The sequence below is a fragment of the Labeo rohita genome, chromosome 16 (assembly GCF_022985175.1).
Source record: "Labeo rohita strain BAU-BD-2019 chromosome 16, IGBB_LRoh.1.0, whole genome shotgun sequence".
Classification (NCBI taxonomy): domain Eukaryota; kingdom Metazoa; phylum Chordata; class Actinopteri; order Cypriniformes; family Cyprinidae; genus Labeo; species Labeo rohita.
The window spans coordinates 13,091,540-13,107,296 of NC_066884.1; positions in this window are offsets into that span (position 1 = coordinate 13,091,540).

Consider the following 15,757-nt stretch of genomic DNA (forward strand, 5'->3'; position numbering starts at 1 on the left):
TCGATCATTTTGACCCATGCAATGTATTTTTTTGCTATTGCTACAAACATACCCGTGCTACTTAAGACTGGTTTTGTGGTCCAGGGTCACATACTCTAACTTCTGTAAACCCCAAAATTGTGTTTTTTGGTTACTCTTTGAAGAGACCCTTCTCACTTTAAATGTATTATTAATCTGTTGCTATTTCTTGCCAGATTTTACATTCATAAATGTGAATTTTCAATTCAGCATTTCATAAGTGTGAAAGGCTTTTAGTGACAATTACATTAAGTTTATGAAAAGACTTAATATTTGCAGTGTCCTTCTTTTTCAAGACCTCTGCGATTCACCCTAGCATGCTGTTAATCAACTTCTGAGCCACATCCTGACTGATGGCAGCCCATTCTTGCATAATCAGTGGTTGGAGTTTGTGAGAATTTGTGAGTCTTTGTTTGTCCACCCGTCTCTTGAGGACTGACCACAAGTTCTCAATAGTATTAAGGTCTGAGGAGTTTCTTGACCACGGACAGTTCCCCAAGCCACTTAGTTATCATTTTTGCCTTATGGCAAGATGCTCCATCATAATGGAAAAGGCACTGTTCATCACCAAACTGATCTTGAATGTTTGGGAGAAGTAAAAAAAAAAAAAAAAAAAAAGACATATTGTTTGACCAAGCATTAAAATTTGCTTTAACAATGTTCTTACACCAACACAGCATCAATACAGTTATCGCTCCCGTAATTAACAGGGAAGCATATTTAATTGGAAAAACTCATAATTGTATTTTATTTTAGAATAACTTGATAATGCACACAATAAATTCATGCAGGACTCTGCATACCCAGAAGAGGGCATGCCGGGATAGTCGTTGCTTCAGTTGCATTACCCTGTCCCACGTCTTTGAGCTTCAACTAGCACTGTTCACTACATTTAATCAAGACTTTGTCTTGTGCTTTTAGACTGATTACAGAGAGCTGTTTGAACTCCAAAATTAGACGTTACAGCAAGATGCATGACTTACCTGTTTTCTTTCAGCACATGTTCTACTTCTACAAGATTACATTCCACCCAAGTTAAAGGAAACAAATTGGAAAAAGGAACTATAAACTTAGCATATTGTCAAAATAGAATTAGAGCAAACATTACACAGATGCATTTAAACAGTTTTCAGCTTGGACCAACAATTCACGTTGTGTTGCCAACCGGTGTATCGTGTAAACTTAAAACCTGCGCAGAGCCTGTGTGGAATGCGTAGATAATGGCTTCTGGGGCGGCCCGCACAGTCAATGAGAACCAGGCATACCTTGTATAATACTAGTATTCTATAGACATATCACAGGAATTTTGGACAATATCAGACATCGCCTTTAATAGTTTGACGTCTCTTCTTAGCTAAGATTGTATTTAGAAATAAAAACTTGTCCTTCTTTACTTTTCCTGCATTTTCTTTTATTCCAACATCATGAAATAAACATTTCCTACACTTCTTAGGTGCTCGGGAATGAAAGTTAGTATAAGGAATAACGTTAGTTTCGCAGTCTTCTGAGAGAAATGGAAACTTGTGCACCGATTTGCACTAATATTGTAGAAACGGTCTCTGTTTTTTTTCTCCAGTTTTTCGCTTTCACTCAGTTAAAATCAAAAGTGACAACATCAGAAATGCCCTGCAAATAGAGGTCAACCAAGACAGAAAACAAAACAACACATAAATTATTTTCAGATTTAATTTTCCCTTTTAAGACCCACATTTCTCTGACATCCAGCTTGCTTAAACAAGAAGCTGACTTCATGAAAGAAAATGAGAGGCAAATCATCATGATTTCCTGAGACATTTTCTCAGAGGACTTCTCTGAAAGGCTATTAAAATTGAATGGAGTTGCGGTTGCCTGAAATTCTATATTTTGTTTCAAATCCTTTTATGACAGCTACAGACTTTTGCTTATTTCTGTGATTGCTTAGTATACGGTAAAAACGGATTGGACTGGATTCAACCAGTATTTTGTCATCTATGAAAAACTGTCATCAAGGATATTTGAAAATTACTCATGTATAGAATATTAATCACAGCAATAAATGATTTGGCTGCACTGGATATTTGAATAGTGAGACACTAGATATTTAAAGCATCTCTGGAGAAAGATTTGTAGAGACAAATTTTTATTCCAGAAACTTGTTGAGCTACTTTTGATGTGCATTTGTACATTTTAAAATTTGCCAGATTGCATCGGAATAGTAAATCTCTTTCCCGACACTAAAAGTCAAGTGAGGACACCACAGTTTCATGCTAAACACTAAATAACAGACCAGGCTGCATTAACTCTTCTTAGATAATAGAAAATATTGAGCAATGCTAGCATAAAATAAAGGATTCAGTATGTATTATATTTTATTGAGCAATTCAGCTGCAGTTGCAAACAGGTGTGCTCCAAAGGCGGATGCCAGAGTGAGAGGTATTTTTAAGATGGCTTGCTGATAGGTCTACTTTGTTTCAGTCAGGGAGGGAGAATTTGCTTGTTTGATTTTTCCGTCAAGATTAGGTAAAGTTGCAGGGTCATGATATCCCTTTAGGTATTCACTTAATCTGTTTTCAGCGCTGCCAGTAAACTGCCCGGCAGCCACACGGGGGAAAGTAATGATGGATCGAGACCATAGCCTTTGCTGGATTTGGATGCGTCTGGCCCGTGGTGGGAAATGCACTAAGCAGGCTATTTGTTCAGGGCCTGCATCGTCTTTATCATTCAAGTGTACGCTTGACTGAATTTAATAACTCATACTTTCTACGTCAATGAAAAAATTCTTCGCATTTCCTATTTCAGAAGAAGAGCGAACGTTTAAACAAGTTGTAGCATCGCACATATATTTGTACAAAGAAGACGACTTATTTATTCATTCGTGAGATTCCTAAAATCAAATCAATATGAATATTCCCTTCAAGAGAATAGATGAAAAATTGTGCAAGATGTTTATATATGATTGATACGAATTTTAATGTTACTTAAGTTACTTTATTTTGATTACAAGATTATTTACATTATAGTATACAATATTAATATTTAATATAATGTTTAAAATATATTACATAATATATAGGTTATAATATAAGTGTGAATGCGTACAATTCTGTTATTATAATTTATATTATAGAAGCAGATTTATTACCAAGTGTGCTTGCTCAAGGATTTTTTATGGTAATGAAGCTTTCATTGCACACATATAAATACAAGAACAAAACTAAATACAATTAAATTATGAAAATGTATAAAGACACTGGTTAAGTCGGAATATACAATAGATAAAACAGTGACAAAATATAATATTGAATATTAATGTTTCTATTATTTATATAATAATAATATTATTATAACATTTACATTCGTATTATTTCTATCACATATGTTTAATATTACTGTATTCATAATATTAATATTATGAATACATTTTGTTCTTAATTAATATCTTTTAAATATGATTCAAAACATATATATGATTTTTAATGTTTGTCAAAGAGTTCTCTTCTGCTCACCAAGCTTGTATTTGATCCAAAATACAGCAAAAGCTGTAATATTGTGAAATATTTTTATTTTAAAATAACTACTTTTTATTTGAATTAATTTTAAAACGTATTGTTTTTTTCTTGTGATCAAAGCTACATTTTCAGCATCATTACTCCAGTCCTCAGTGTCACATGATCCTTTAGAAATCATTCTAATATGCATTTTTTACATTTATATTCAATATTTAAAACAGTTGAGTACATTTTTTCAGGATCCTTTGATGAATAGAAAGATCCAAAGATCAGCATTTACCTGAAATAAAAAGTAACATTATACACTACAGTAGTAAACATTTAAACTGGATCAAAAAAAGTTCATCAAAGTTGTCCTAAGACAAGAATGGGTATTGTTTTGGTTGTTTTGGACAACTTTGATGAAAGGTTTTGATCCACTTCAAATGCTGACTACTGTATACCATTCAAAAGCTTGGAGTCAGTATAATTTTTTTGTTGTTGTTGTTGGGAAAGAAATTACAGAAATTAATACTTTTATTTAGCAAGCATGCTTTGATCGAAAGTGATGATAAAGACAATTATAATGTTACAAAAGATTCAGACAAATGCTGTTCTTCTGAACTTTCAGTTCATCAAAGAAACCTGAAAAAAATCTACTCAGCTGTTTTTAACATAATAATAATAATAACCAGAATATTAGAACTATTTCTGAAGGATCAGAAAGTAATGGAGTAATGATGCTAAAAATTTCAGCTTTGAAATCACAGGAATAAATTACATTTTAAAATATATTCAAATAGAAAGCAGTTATTTTAAATAGTAAAAATATTTCAACATTTTGCTGTACAAATAAATGCAGGCTTGGAGAGCAGAAGAGACTTCTTTAAAAACATTAAAAAACCTCTGACGAGTAGTGTGTACCAAATAATATTTAGTGTTTGTGTAAAACTGACGTTCAAAGTCAACTTTAAAAATGCGCTGAAGATGAAACAATTGAAGCGCAAATTTGTCATATTATCATCTGTAGGGCAGCTCCAGCGTTACCTTTCAACAGTCATTCATCATGGCCTACGGCCTCATCGGCCTTTCTGCACCGAGCAAATTACAGCTGAGTCACTGGTAAATGATACAAGATTAAAGCTTGAAAAAAAAGAAAGAATTGAAAGCAGACAGTTTGTCCTTTTAAAAGTACAAATGCTATCAATTATTCTCATCAGCAAAGGGAAGTACAGATAAAGCTATACTTAAACTAGGATTTAGGCTAAACAGGTCATTTAACCATCAAGTTAAATACCCTGTTGGCAACACTTGACTACTGGCAAAACACTAACAGACTAAAGACAAAAACAGTTGCTCTTTTATGCGAAAGCAAAAAGATATAGACAAATTAACATAGTTTGACCTTACATTTACTATTTACGTTTTATTCATTTGCTTTAAGAACGTGGGAATGGAATGTTTGCACGCTTCGTGACTTTGGATCTTGATACAGGAAGTCATTTGCACACTATCCACGGTTCTCACACTAGTGACAGGCAGTTACCACAACTGAAGGCACTACAAAAGCCAAAATCTTTGTTTATAAAATCATTGTTTTCCTGACATTCAAAGACTTTCGCTGGTTTGATTGAAACAGCTTTCGAAGGACAAGGCCAGAGGCTGATTTTTTGTATCAGAGCGGTGAATGTTATTGGCAAACATGTGGAAATGCAATATGACAATCATCTGTATCTGAACAAGTGACCTCACAGTTCATTCCTGACAATCAAGGAGGCTTTCTAGAGACTTCTAATTCACATTACGTGTAACATTGTTAGCAACAGTGAACTTTTTGCAGGATAGTAGTTATATTAACAGCTTTATAAGAAAAAAATCTAAACATTACTCTGGTAAACATGACTTCTACACTAAACATCATGTTTCTGTATATGACAAACAAACAGAAACATAAGTGGTGAGGCGAGACAGAACAGGAAGTGTGTTTTCTTGAGTTTACGAATGTAAACACTTAAATCTTGCATCTGTTTGTAAGCGTAGCGTATCATTTTTAACCAAAATAAGAGCTTCTGGTTAAACAAAAAGTATCCCAAATTCACAATGATCTTTTATAAACAGTGCAATTAGGCTGTTTCCCCCTCAACGTTCTTTGGTCAGACCGTAATATGCTGTGGCAGAAATCATAAACATTTTTTGGACTAAAAACATTTGAGCTCCTCTTTGTCACTAGACAAATTCCAGATGGAGAAGATGCTACAGGCTAAAAGGTACATGCTTCTTTCAAATCGAAACCTTGCCGCAGGATAATCAAAACATGCCTCGTGACGGATATTCCATTACACTGCACAGTCAAGTCGAGTTGATTTCATATGTGCATCCCTGGATAATATTTCAGCAGGACGCATTAGTCATCTTTATCGGGCAGCAATGTATAGTCAGCGTGAAACACTGCAGGCTTCAAATGAAATAAAATATTTATAGTTTATGTAGTTAACACTTAAATAATTTGATTTAGTGTAATGACAGTAACAAGGCCACAACTATTTAATTTATACCGGTAATATCACACGGGGATCATCATATCCGGGAGTTCTGGGCATCAACAATTCAAAGAATTTATGGAACAAGTGAATAGTCAATGCAGACAGGCACATCCGAGCCAGGACTGTGGCTTGTGTGTGGCTACATTCCTCTAATGTGTTTATCCTCTGTTAAGTTACTCCTTGAAGCTTCCACTTGTTTAGCTCTCTGCTCCCTGTAGCCGCAGTTTTCGCACCACATAAATCACAGTGCAGCATTATCTGCTGGCAGCCGGTGATGGAGACAGTGCCAGGAGCACGCTTCTCAAACCACCAGTGTTTATGAGGACCCCTCTGCTATATGTAATTCCCCATTTAGCTGAAGATAAGGAAATAATACGCTTAATTTTTTGATCCATAAAACTGGAATAGCATATGACGAACCCGATGAACTTTGCCGTACTCCTTTTTGGCCCTTTCGGTGGGCCTCTTCATACTGTGTGTCAGCGCTGTGTCTGTTTTGAGAAGATCAGCCAGAAGCTCTTCTACTTGTTTCATAGCAAGAGACAGGAAAACATCTATCTGTAAATCTGCTAGCCAGGAGCTTAAGAGCGATCTGAAAAGTGTGTGGGGGGCGGTGGGAACGCACATTATAAACTTGGCTTTATAGTTAAGCCAAGTTATTATAGGCTTAGCAGGAATTATCAAGCTTTGCTCATGAATATTATTTAAAGTTACTTTTTCTTGTCTAAACATGTACATGTAACTGTTCACATGATTAAATTACACTCAAAAGCAAAGCTTGTTCAATTTAATTAAAATAAAGCTTTTTTTTATCAGGAACATGTTACAAATTAATTTCATCACCTTTAATTTGTAAAATGCAATTAATAGAATCATTAATGCATATCTTTTTGTTGCCCATGAGCTTGTGCTAATTAACCCCAAGGTACCCTACTTCTCTTGTTTGCTGTCCGACAGTCCCTGTGACATAAATTTCTGCTGATGTCTACGCACACCGTCCACTTGTCCACGTGGACAACAGCACACGTGAGTGATTTGACTATTACTTATTTTTTAATCTGAAAGTAAGCTATTTATTGTGACTGTGCAAGAATTCCAATCTATTAGTCGCTATAGGTAAATAACTACACTGTAAAAAACAATTTGTTGAGTCAACTTAAAATAATTTGTAACCTGGCTGCCTTAAAATTTTAAGTTCAGTCAACTCAAAAAAAGTTTATTCAACTTAAAATGTTAAATTATACTAAGTGACAACTTAGATTTTTGATTTGAATCAAGTTAAAATTTTAAGGCAGCTGGGTTACTTACCCATTTGTTAAGTTTAGCAAACACAAATATCTAAGCTGTTACTTAGTACAACTTAACATTTCAAGTTGACTAAACTTATGTTAGTTGACTGAACTTAAATTTTTAAGGCAGCGGGGTAACAAATTATTTTAAGCTGACTCAACAAATTGTGTTTTTTATTTTTTACAGTGTAGAAGAATAACAATGTGCAGTACAACAGTTCCCAAGTGGAATACACCATTTTGCAATATAAAACAAAATAATAAGCTGTTTTGTGCAGCTAAAAATAACTGGAAACACCAGAAGCCTCACACCTTCAAATTACAAATGGCCATACTTATGATAAATTTAAGGTGGATAGCGCTGCGGTAAAAAATATAGATTTCTCCATTTTAGTCGATTCTCATTTTTACGAAACAATATCGATTCTTAAATCCCAAGAATTGATTAGTCCAGCCTGTTTTAAAAGATAAGTTAATTTCCAAAACATAAATTTACAGATAATTTACTCACCCACTTGTCATCCAAGATGTTCGTGTCTTATTCAGTCAATAAGAAATTATGTTTCTTGAGGAAAAACATTCAGGAATTATCTCCATATAATGGACCTCAATGGTGCCCCCAAGTTTGAACTTACAAAATGCAGTTTAAATGCAGCTTCAAATGGCTCTAAATGACGTCAGCCATCATTTTTTAAACAAATTGACAATTTATATCATTTTTAACCTCAAATGCTCGTCTTGTCTGTGTGAACTTGTTTTTTTCCGGTTCAGTCATAGACTGTAAAAAAAAACATTGTACCTCACTGCAGAAGTACCGACCCAGTATTTACAAAGTAAACATGCAAAGAAGATCAAACGCCCTTTACAAAAAAAGATAAAACAGCTACGTAGAATGATTCTGACATTGAAGAATCAAAGGAGACGGAAATTTTTTTCTACATACCCTAACTGTACTGACCCGGATTACACAGACTACACATGCACATCGCAGAGATGAGAAAAGATGAGCACTTGAGGTTAAAAAGTATATAAATTGTCAATTTGTTTTTCGAAAATGACCTATTGTTTAGGATTGTTTGGGATCGTTTAGAGCCATTTGAAGCTGCATTTAAACTGCATTTTGTAAGTTAAACTTGGGGGTACTATTGAGGTAAGCTATATGGAGAACATTCCTATAGTGTTTTCCTCAAGAAACATAATTTGAAGAAAGAAAGACATGGACATCTTGGGTGACAAGGGGGTGAGTAAATTATCTGTAAATTTTGGTTCTGGAAGTGAACTTCTCATTTAATGATCAGAAAACAGGATTTGTTACTTCTGATATCAAACAAAGGCTCACATTTCAAATTCTGTCCTTTTTATTACAGTATTCAAACAATAAATACCGTTTTGGCGCTGTTTAATGTAGAGTGACAGATCATTGAGAGAATGTGGGCAGCCACACCATCGTTTTTAAAAGTCTTTTAAAACTAAAACGATGTCTGCAGCTTTTTCAAAAGTCTCCGTTTTCGAGGGTCGAAAACGCCAGACGTAACCGTAGCAAAGGTTATGCGTTTTAAAATGAAAACACACTGGTGTAAACGCAGCCTCAGTTAGAGAGAAGCGGCGGCGTGAACTGATCGTCTCTTCCGCGTTGATACCAGTTTCAGCACGAATTAAACATGACTAAACATCCTAAGGTAGGTAAAAGAAAGAGCATACCTTACCGAAATCCGTATTATGTCTCATGTAATCGCTCAATTAGTGTTTCAACCGTGGAAAGACGTCAATTTAACGGCTCGTAAACAACAGAATGTCACCTAACGTCACATTTAACGTTACCTTAGAAAAAAACATATTCAGTGACTATAAACTCGTTAGTTAGCTAGAAAAAATAACTTTAGAGATTCGCATTTTGCTAAATATATGCACAATATTAAATGTTCATTGTCATTTTTACTGTTCTTCAGTGTTTAATATGTGTTTGAATAAATCCGTCAAGTTATGACAGCCATTTAAACGTGTATATTTAAAGAAATATTTATGTAATTGTAAAATTATTATTTTTAAAAATGTAATTGAATGTAATTTAAGCGTTTGTATACAAATCAGTTAATTTTAACCTTCAATATTACAGTAATGTTGTACCAACCAATCTCACGTATACTTGACAGCATTAGTTAAAGGGGTCATCCCATGCTAAGTTCACTTTTTCATGTTGTTTGAACATTAATGTGTGTTGGCAGTGTATGTACAAATCTACCCTATAATGCTAAAAATCCATGCAGTGGTTTTTAATTAATCTGTAAAAATAATATTCCCTTCTCATCTGAGAATCGAGCCATTCTCAGATGAGGCCACTCCCACCATAGTTGATTGACATGAGCATTTTACCTCAGATCAGCTGTAACAGTCCAACCTCTTTGTTTTGATGCCGGAGCAGGGATGTAAGTTAGACAAGAATATCTCCGATTGAGCGATTGAGGTGTTCTGTTGCTGGATGTAATAATGAACATAGTGGTCGTCATTTACTCCCGACATCTGAGCTGCTGAAGATGCAGTAGATTACGTTTGTTGTTTGTATTATGTTTGTGAAGGGAATGCACCTCCCGATCTACATATAACTGTCTATGTTCATGCGAATCATTCATGATCCAGCGTCACTTACAGCAGAAGTGAGTATAAGGGTTTTTTTGTGAATCTCTGCGATCGCCTTTCCTAATAATGTGCTAGGTAGCAAGTTCAGTGGCTAAACGTGTTAAATGCGGCTAAAGTTAACAATCTCTCAGAGCAGCTCGTCACTCCACAGAGAAAAGAGAGGGGCGGGGTGAGTAGAGCTCATTTGGATTTAAAGCAGCTTCGACCAGAATGAGATGATTTTTGCAGAGCTGATTTTGACAAGGTAAAAAGGTTTTACACAACCATTGAGAATTTTTAACCAAAGTACATTATAGACTTTTCATTAAGACCCTAAAGAATCATATCAACTTGTGGAAAATGGGCATCCAATGACCCCTTTAAGAGATTGTTTTCCCTTGAGAAAATTTGGCATGTACTGTACCTGATATATCTCCAAAATAATCAATATCGAATCAAAGCAAATTGAATCAGAAATCAAATCAATTTGCAGGCTTCGGAATCGAAGCGAACTGTGAAATTTCTGTCAAAGTCCAATCCTAATACTGGGCCTGAAAGCAAAAAAAGGACCAATTTGGTTTCATAACAAAACATATCTATTTTATGAGGAGGCTCTGTAAAACACACAGTTGAGGACACAACACATTGTATTGTCCATGAACAAGGATGGATGTGTTTGGGTGTATGTGCAGTGATTTCAGGTTAATCTTCCCTTCTTTCTCAGTTTCTGTGTTTGTCTAAAACCAGTATATGTGCTAAAACATATATTGTATAACTGTTATTGGCACAGAAGGCAAGTAAATTAGCGATCCCATGCTATTTCAACTTCATTATAAATAGAAATGTACTGTGGCACTGTTGGTTATGCCTTGCGCCTGGGGTCAAATCAGATTGATTTTGCTCTGGATTTCACTATAATATTGTATTACATTTGTGTGTTAACGTGTTTGAGCAACATAGTCTCAACAGTGTAGTGTCAGTTTACATATTATAGTCTGTTCATAAAGTGTGACTTTGCAGTGCCTTGGCACAGCTAATGATCATCTGGTGAGAAATATCTCCGCAAGATGTTTTTTCACCAAAACCCGCGTTAATCTGAAGTGTAGTGCAAAAATGGCGCTCCACCCACAATCTCAGTTTTTTGTACCTCTAGTGCTGCCAGACTAAGTCTGTTTTAACTCTAGCCAAAACAAACAAGCTCTTCCATCTCGTAAAGTCAGACAAGCTGTCATGAAGTTCTAGTCTCTCTTTGCATCACGTTAGTGCATCTGGTTTGCCGATGGTCCTCAGGTATTTGAACGGGGGTTGAGTGTATTTGGATGTTCAGGCAACAATTCTGAATTGTTGTGACGATAAAAGATAGCTAATTCGATTAGGCTTCTCTAGCCAAAAGAAATCAGGAAGATAATCATTTCATGAGACTTTGGATCTAGTATTCATGATGACTCAGCAACATTTTGATTCAATAAAAAACTATCAGCTGTAGAAATTTCTTATTTCGGCCTGCTCATAAAAAGAGCTCACATTACAAGGCAACCTGGGAGCCTCTGAGTCCAGTGGTTATCTTTTGCCCTTTAACATAGATAGGGACAACAGTGCAGGCCATTTAGCTCTCAGTCATGTTCTTTCTGACTTAGGCTTCTGTTCTTTGTTCGCTACCTAGATGGTAAAAGTGTGACGCAGGCCCATCTCTCCAGAGGAAGTTACTCAGTAAGGATCAAAAGAGGGCACACTACTATAATCCATTTTATCTCCTTGAAGACATTCAGTTTCCACCCTTTCACTTAGTGTCTAGAGGGGAAAAAAATCAGCTCGCATAAGAGCTTGAGAAGAAATACTTTGTTGGATGTTGATTGAGTGCATAATGTTCAAAATGTCCGAACTCTGTGAATTATAAACCGATGCTTTAAAGATTTCCAAAGGAACACATCTGTGCTCAGTTCTGATCACTGACTCTGCCTGTCTGGCCGAGGAAGAACAGGTTGAAAAGAAGCACTAAATCATGGAAAAGTTATATAATCGCATTCAATTGTAAGAAATAAACGTTAGCTGTGTAATTGGGTTACGGAAGCACCATAGAAATAGATTAAATTTGTTATGGAAGGATTGTTGGCTTTGCTGTGGAAATAGTTTGAAATATTAAGATTTTTCTTAAATGAAACTAAAACAAAACCACAAAATTACATTTACAATATAATTCCTATTCACATAACTCCAAGAGGCCAGAAGACCCAGTTGTCTGGATGTTACAAAAGGTTTTTAGTGTTCTTTCAAATCTTTTTGGATTTTTTGGCCTGCCTGTTTATCGAGTTTGACCTCATTTCTGTGAGCCAAAGGTATCTTGGTTCACATTCAACGTCTACATATGATAGGTGAATACTGTATGTTTTCATGTATATTATAAAAGACTGCAGTCCATCAAAGATTTGAGTGTATCATGTAACGACGCGGGCCAAAAAGCTTGTTGTTTTTTAAATATTGAATTTGAGTGTCAGGAAATAGTTTTTTTTAATAGGACAACAGGGAAATTTGTTCAAAAAAGTTACTCAGAGCAGTCAGCCAAATATCCGCAGATTCCTCGCCGCCTTTGACTGTGAAATCAAATGACTTTTCCCGTCTCTCTTCTCTACTCTTTACTCAGGCCCATGTCTGTTTGATATCAAACTGACCAGAGATGATTAGTGTTTGGGTCTGATGATGTTTATTCAGAAAACGGCCTTGACCTTTCAGCAGCTGTTTCCAAGAGAATCATATGTGGTTTGAGTAAATATGGGTCTATGACTCGTCATATGCCAGCCTCAATCCCACCTTTAAATTCCTTCATGGCTAAAAAAACCATGGTGGATTTTTTAAAAACCAGCCAAACTGGTTTCATTGTTGTTACAGGGTGGGCAAGTTGCTGGTATGCCCTTCAAATTTAACATAATTAGGCTTCTCTGATCCTTGGCTTCCGCTTAAGAGTCTTCTGATGCGGCATGGTTCATCGATCCATCACACTTGATGTTTTCCTGGGATGTAAATTTACTTGAGTTATGGATGCACTTTAGATACAACGTGTTGATACCCAGGTTTACCCAGGGCATGGGCCCTTCGTAACCACATAACAGACCATCTCCAAGGTGCGCCTGCTGCCTTCTAAGGTTACATATTCGCTCTCTGTTGTGTGTTTTCACACTACCTCTCCAGACAGTGGTCATAACATCTAACCTGCATCAACCACAGTCAAAACAAGAGGCCAGAGATTTGTTTTAACATTTAGCACAAATGACATGTTTACCCAGCACAGTCCGACAAAACAACGTTATGTACTGCTGCTCTCAATTCAGCTAATGATCTCGGCCAACGTGGTCATAAAAAGAGGAATTTAACTGGCTTATCATGTAAATCGGACAATATTTCTTATTCACATTACATCTGAATGTTGTTTAAAATTTTGCTAAATGCTGAAACTTTCTGTTTAACTTCAGGAAATAAATTAGATTTCAAATCTAAGATTTTCAGTGTGGATCTGTGTTGTTTCTTTTACCAACAGTGATGAGTAATCTCTCTTGATCAGCTCTAATGTTCAAAGTTAAACACAAATGAATCACTGATGTTTATTTTATGCTAAATAAAGGCGCCAAAAAAATTATCTCAAGGTTTATTGACTTTGATCAAATAAAGAATAATGGAATTAGTGAGAATTTCCCAGAATATGGAAAGGGGATAGGTTTCCTAAAAATGTAAAAATATGATTTACTCGTTTGTGAAACATAAAGATGAGCTGTAAAGCTCCAGCAATGACAAAGTACCACCATAAAACTAGTCCAAATTAAATTAGTGACCTATATTCCAACTCTTCTGAAGTCATATGATATGCTTTTTTTAACACTCAAAATTTTTCTCTTTGTAGTAGCTCTAAAGTATAATTCACGTTTTATTTCGCATATCCCTAGTGAAAAAATGCATTTAAAATACATTTATATTATGCTAAGTATACTACAAATACATTTACATATTATGTACTTAATAAAAATATCCCGCAATTGTACTTTTAGTAAACTAAACTGGTTTATTTAAAGTCTGCTAAATTGGTAAACAACTAATTTTGTACTTAAAGCACTTTAATTGTGGAGAAGTAGTGCTGAAGTCCAACTAAAGATATACTTAAATACATTTGATTGTGCTAAATTGGAACTATTGCAAGCATACTTAAGGTACACTGTAAATATTTTGCATTTAAAGACCGATATTATTTAAAGATCATACAGTCCTCATCAGTAGTGACATTAAAACATATTTTAGGCTTAATATTAAGTCTTTAGCCATATGTCAGTAAATATGTTAATAGATTTGAACTATACTTAGTAGAAAATAAATGCATTTTTTACATTTAAATACATTTTACATTTAGGTCTGTTCCTCATACAACATCTCATTTTATGTTCCACAGAAGAAAGAACAGCATGAGGGTAAATAAATGATGACAGAATTAATTTTTCAGATCTTAAACTTTCAGATGGGTCAAGATGACCTGCAGTATTAATGTAGGGTTAACAGATATTCAGCAGTATGAGAAAATGTTCTTAATTCGCAGCCAGCTCTCAGTAGAGATGACATTTTCGCCAAATATAACATTCAATCTGTTGCATGCTCCAGGACCTGTAAATTAGAGTAAGGTCCCCCATGCTCCTTTGATGAATGGGCCTTGCCAGATAATGGTGTTCACTAGCCGGGCAGGCATCTGCACAGGCACTTGCACTGCCAAAACTGTCTCGCTGCACTTCCTACCATAAATTTAGCCTCTCATTTAGTTGAAACCGAGGTCACACCATTTGTGTCTGTCCATGCTTTGTGTCAAACGGAAGAAAATACGTTCATTTTAATGTAAAGGCAAAATGTGGAAGATCAGTTGCATCACCACTGGAAAAGTCATCCCTGATTAATAGACAGTGTTGGGGAAAGTTATTTTTTGCGTTACTCCCTGAAAAAGTAACTAATTACGGTATTTAGTTACTTTTTATGAAAAGTAATGCGTTACGTTACTTTTGCGTTACCTTTTATATCTGGGCAAGGCTTGCTTCTTTGTTTTTAATATAAAATAATTCTAATGTAAAAGCCTTTCACCTCAGGCTGAAAGAAAAGTGCATTTATGCAAGAGGTCACTCTTCAGGTATAAAAAAAAAGAAGCACAAATGTTAGTTTATCTAAAGTCATTTTTGCTTATTAGTATGGTTGAATTGCATCATCAAAGGTCAGCAGCAAGACACTGATTAATAAAATGGGATTAAATACGTAAAGGATATTTGTTTTATTTAACATATTTACATATTGCAGGGTTGCATCATAATCTGAGTTTGCATTTCACTGTTTTTATTCATTTTGAGGAATACTGAATCTGTTTTTTGAGTGAGATGAATTAATGCATGTTCACATTTAGTCTAGAATACAGTAACATAATGTTTACTCACAATTTCCCGACAGGAGACTTGTCAATCAATAAATGAGGAAAAAGTAACTCAGATATTTTCTTAGAAATTCAAAAGTAATGCGTTACTTTACTAGTTACTAGTTACTTGAAAAAAGTAATATTACTACGTAACTTCTAATGCGTTACCCACAACACTGTTAATACTTGTGTCCATGTTCTTTATTTCAGTGCTTCCAGTGTGATATGAATGTTAACTGCTGAGTTCTGACAGAAAGTCATGCCTTGCACCTCATTACTGAGTACATACTCTTTTGTGTGTTGAGTGAATGGGGCTTTTACCAGGACATCACCAACAGCCTAAGGAGATCATTTGGAACACAGCTCCAAATGTTCTCTGGTATGAATTAGTCTTGT